The sequence below is a fragment of the Lactuca virosa genome, chromosome 8 (genome assembly GCF_052849685.1).
Source record: "Lactuca virosa cultivar CGN04683 chromosome 8, Lactuca_virosa_CGN04683_v6, whole genome shotgun sequence".
NCBI classification, from domain to species: domain Eukaryota; kingdom Viridiplantae; phylum Streptophyta; class Magnoliopsida; order Asterales; family Asteraceae; genus Lactuca; species Lactuca virosa.
In genome coordinates, this window is record NC_136433.1 from 321,164,463 (window position 1) to 321,169,833 (window position 5,371).

The window sequence follows — 5,371 nt, forward strand, 5'->3', positions numbered from 1 at the left end:
TAAATAGAGCAAGCATATGAGTCGAAGTCTATCCATTCCTTTTACCCTAAGAGGGATAAAAGTGATATATGTGGGCCCCTCGATGATTTAATGATGACACCCTAAGCGCTTGGCCAAGCCTGGACTGATTTGATTTGTTTAAATAGTCATTCGTCATAAATCGGAAATCGGGAAACAACACATGAACAGAGAGAATGATTATAATCCATGTCTCGGTTCATACGATATCTTGTAGAACAGAGAAATATTTGATCCCTTATCTAATGGACGCGTCAGAGTTCGACAGCGGCTTTTGAGAGCTACGATTGTTGGTCGGTTTTTGAAGTCGTACTTGCAGTTATAGTTATTAGACTTATCTAAGTGGGAGACTGTTGGATTAGGTGTCTAAGCCCATAACTATAATTGGTATGTACTTGACCCGATAGTAGCATGGTCCATTTTGGGTTGCCTTCACCAGAACAATTTGATAGGAAGGATATTTGAGAAAGTGGTTATTTGTGCTTTATTAATATATTATAAGAATAATATATTAATTGAGAACTCATATTATTTAATTGGTTTGATCAAGAATTAATTTGGAATTTATTTAGTGATCAAAAGAGACTGATTAAATTTGCAGGGACTGATTAGGTAAATCAGTAATATTTATGGTTTGGGCTAATGATCCATGTTGATTAGGGATGGGCTAATTCTATGTGAAAGTCCATGAAGAGTTAGTCCAAAGGGTCTGTCATATGGATCATTGGATAACCAAAGGTTTTAGGGTTTTATGTATGAAACCCTAAGGATTCCAAACTATAAATTGAACCCTAGCTTGCTAAAATCGGCACCCATGAGTTCCAAGATGAAACCCTAGCTGATTTGTGTCTCCTAGCCTCTCTCTCATTATCCTCCAATTGTTGGTGGTGTTTGTGACTCATTTGAGGCATCACACTTAACTCTTGAACGGCCAAGAACTACAAGCTACAACAAAGAGGTATTCATCTAACTATTTTTATGTTGTTTATCTCCAATTGCATGCTAGTTAGGCTTCATGCTTTGGAAAAATGAAATTGCATGTATAACTAGAGAAAACATAGATCCAAAGCTTTAGGGTTGTATGTGCACCTTAGGAGTGTTATAGTACTTAAAACCCATTGTTTTCTTTAAACTTTCACAAAATCTTTCTAGTAATTTGGCTTACAATTTATGTGCCTAGTATCGTAAGTGTCCATTTGAATTATCAAGGCAGAATTTCTTGCAACACAGGCATAGGGTAGAAATATCAGTTCAGAAAGTGTTCTCACGATCCAAGTTGGTATCCAGATCTACACCACAAACCCTAAATTTCTAACAATTTAGTTGATGGTATCAAACGTAACTATTCTAAAATTTCACGAAGTCATAAATTTTCTATTATCCAAAGCCATGTAATTATAATGATTTAAATTTCGTTTCAAAATTAATAACATTTGTGGAACCGGTTCTAGTTCCGGATAATTTATTATAAAAAAAGACTTCGTTACCAAACATAATGATCATAAAATTTTCGCAAGTTATTTTATAAATCATAACAAATTCTTTTAGAATCTTTAGATAATACAACATTCGTTATACATTATTAATATAGATTTTCATATAAAAGTCTATGTTACAAGTTACGATCTGATGATAGAGGCGAGTGATGAGAGAGGAACTGAGATTTAGGATTTTGTGCACATAGTGGCGACGTGTCGCAAACATTACTTAATTTGTGACACAATTTAATGATGTGACACACGTCGTCACAAAGAAGACTGGCGTCGCGAATCACAAAATCCTTCTTCCTGTTTTATTTATTGTTGCCTATTTTTCATCTGAAATCGTGTCAGAATTTTTTTCTTCACATTTGAAACCGTATAAATACATTTTTTTATATATAAGAATCACATTTATTGTTTAAATACACATTTTTAAAGCTTAATGTTATTTATAAATAAGTATTATTAATATTATAACCATTTTTTATTAAATATCTAATTTTAATGTAAAACATGCATTTATACATAAAACTAGGGGGAGATCCATGCTTCGCATGGGTCAGAAGGTTGCTTTTGGTCATCTTGTTTTAATGGAGTAGGTTTTCGATTGTTGCTTTCATATGTAAATTGTTTTTGGTTTACGCACGTCCCACTAACCATTTGAAACTTACCATCTCCATTAACCTACATAACCTCATTACAAGGGGAAAATGGTCAAATGTCCCCAAGTACAAGATCAAAGTCATCCAAAGTTGGTTAAACTTACAGAAACGCTTTACTTAATAATATTACAGGGCTCAATATGGTTTTCCAGAAAAAAAAAATTATGACAAAATTTAAGAAAAGACTCAAATGCCCTTTTACCAAATCATTATACCAAGACTTGAAATTCCTTTGTAAACATATGTTTATGGATGGATTCAATAGCTAAAGTTGTCCATAATTTTGCTTCATGTTCGTTGTACACCTGGAAACCAAACAATACAAACTATATATATTGAGTATTTATTTATAATCCGAAACGAAATTCATTACCTGTTTGGAATGATTATCAGAGTTTGTTGAAGTTTGATTTTCAGAATTCCTGTTGGGCACATCGGACCCAAGTCGATCATCAGCACGGTATCTTTTCCGATTATATATTAATTAATTGATTAATTACCTCTTCTGCCATGCTATACCCATGACCACACCTCCTCCATGTGTTCTATCTAATTTGACAAGACACAATATCAATAATAAATTTTCCATAATAAATAATGAAATTAAAAGAAATAAATTGTGAACTTACAATTAGGAGGCATAGGCATTGCCTTTGTTCCCAATATTTTCATGGTTTTTTTATTATAAATATCGTTTAACTTCTTTTCATTTTTACAACATCGTATTTCAATAGTGCAATGCTATAATTGTTTACTTTAAATAACAACTGAATTGTAATAAATAAAAAAATAATAGTTTTTATATAATACTTGGGCATGATACATAGACACTAACCAAACTATATGTTTGTTTATCCTCTAGTCGGAAGTGCCAAAGTTGTCCATCACTGGAAACCTAGAAAAAAAATCAGAATCCATTAGTAGAATGTCACCGAATTTCAAGCAAGATTCCAATATTTTTTCCAGTTGATCCAAATTGGGGCACTGACAGATGATTGATCTGTAAAAATTAGAAAAGTTAGCTACAAAACATAGGTTTATTTAAAAATTATTTAGCTTAAGAGTGAAACAATGCAATTATATACGTTTATCTCAAAAGGATTTCCTATACCAACTTCACAAATTACTCTCCCTTACAGCATGGGAACCGATTAAACTAACCCGGTGGTAACCCGAGGAACAGTACCCTGGTCAGGTAATGTTCCTACGGAAACACAAAATTCATGATTTAGTGAAAAGCAAATATGATTGGCTTGGAAAAAATAAAAAACTCATCACAAGAAGCTATTACTGGGAGATCCAAGTGACTACTGATCTAATGCTTCCAAAACATTTCCCAAAAAAGCTTCCCAATAGTTTCCATTAAGTATTTCAACCAACAAAAAAAGAAATTTTTCACAACTTGAAATTAAATTGCATTCAACAAATGTCAACATTCATTTCTTATCATGTCTAAGAAAAAAAAATCTAGTTTGGAAGGGGAAGTAAAAATGGAAAATTTACCCTTGTGTGAAGACATATTTTATCAACCAATATAACAGCAGATGTTTTGAGAATTGTGTGCCTGTGCGTATGGAAACAGATCTAAGATCACCATATCCATTCCCAATGTAAATTGTATTACCATCTAGATCTTCACTGACTTCTTTAATTAATGTCCAGTAAAAATAAAATGACATTACATGTATTCTTTGAGCATCCTTATGATACAGACTTACCTACAGGAAGTGAAAACCAACATGATAATTCAAAAACAAAGCACATAAACAGAAACTAAAAAAAAAAAAAAAAAACAATTTATAGGATTATTATTTGTGTTTACCTACGGAGCGTGGGCAGAGTCCCAACCTGCACTGGGCATAAACCAAGCTGATTAATCCGGTGTAAATGGTTATTACTACAAATGAAATAGAAAAAGAAAGGCATGAAATTAGTAGATGAGCAATAAAACCAACAATTACCTCAAAAATTATACCCATGTCGAACCCTACGTGAACGACGGGGTGCTGCTGCGTAAGAAGCCGGCCCTCTTTCATGCTGATTGCGAATCACTCTCATCAACAACCACAAGCAGAAAGGAGATGAAATGGGGGCGACGAAATTGGGAAAATTGCAAAAGGGGATACCTTGGTGTGTATTACTACTTCCTATGATGACGGTAGAGAGAATTTGAGCGAACATATGTAGAAAAAGGTGGGGATGTGCGCCTGCTATTCACCCATCATTCCGGCCGGTCGAACCATCTCTGCCGCCGGCCTCACCTGCTCCCCTCCCTGGTGCGATGGCGGTAGCTGTTGGTGTCGAACAACTAAGTAAGAGACAAACCCTAGAAGATGAGAAAAAAAGAAATCGAGTCGACAGATGTGTATTATCCATTTCTCCTGTCCCAAATTCTAATCACATACCTAAGATTAGCTGCAATCACATACCTGAGATTAGTTGCACCGATTGGAAAATGAAGCAAATCGTAGGTGCTTATGCAGATAGATGAAGGAGAGGTATGAGTTGAAGCGGTGGCCAGTGGGGATCGGAATTGCAGAGAGGAATTGCAGAAGAATATAATTAAAGGTATACCTGGAAGGAGCATCAGTGAAGAAAGGAAGGAATCGATATTTGAAAGAAAGAGATGGGAGATAAGGGAGATAAGACGGTGGAGAAGAACCGAGAAGCATAGACCAAAAGTCAAAGGCGGTGGATTGAAAAAAAAAAAAGCAAAAAGAAACCCAATAGGAGTGAAATACTGTACATTAGGGAACAAAAAATTAATAGTGTTATAAATAAGTAATTTTGATGTTAAAATAGGGTTTAAACGATGTCATGTTACATGAATATATGTATCAGTTTTTAATCATGAGTTGACATATATAAGTAATATTTAGTTCATACTATCCTAAAATAAATGAATAAGGGAAGTACCTCATAAATCATGAGAGCTGATGTAATCTTAGGGCGTGTTTGGCAAAAGTAGCTGTTAGCTGGAAGCAGGTAGCGGTTAACTGGTAGCGGGTAGCGTGTAGCGTGTAGCGGGTAGCTGGTAGCGGGAAGCTGTAGCTTTTATTTGTTATATGAATGTTTGGCAAAAGTAGTTGGAGCTTTTGAAATATATAAAATTGCATAAAAGGACAATTGATTAAAAATAAATAAATATATAAATATATTTTTAAGGGTAATTATGGAAATTGATTTCAAAAGCTCAGTAGCGTTTTGTTA

General features: G+C 34.2%; 1 long non-coding RNA gene across 22 annotated transcripts; it reads right to left on the minus strand.

Annotated features, from left to right (window-relative positions):
• Positions 1–2,152: 2,152 nt before the first annotated feature.
• Positions 2,153–4,851, minus strand: LOC145132549 (uncharacterized). Of its 22 annotated transcripts, none has more exons than XR_013718130.1 (9): positions 4,591–4,849; positions 4,288–4,469; positions 4,123–4,198; positions 3,984–4,030; positions 3,665–3,725; positions 2,997–3,161; positions 2,662–2,706; positions 2,535–2,583; positions 2,153–2,466 (listed from the first exon to the last, which is right to left on the minus strand). It is a non-coding gene; the product is annotated as an uncharacterized LOC145132549 (long non-coding RNA). The 22 variants fall into 22 exon arrangements; XR_013718129.1 differs by having other exon boundaries at positions 2,662–2,710; positions 4,591–4,848; XR_013718124.1 differs by having other exon boundaries at positions 2,997–3,056; positions 4,591–4,847.
• Between the last annotated feature and the right edge of the window lie 520 nt (positions 4,852–5,371).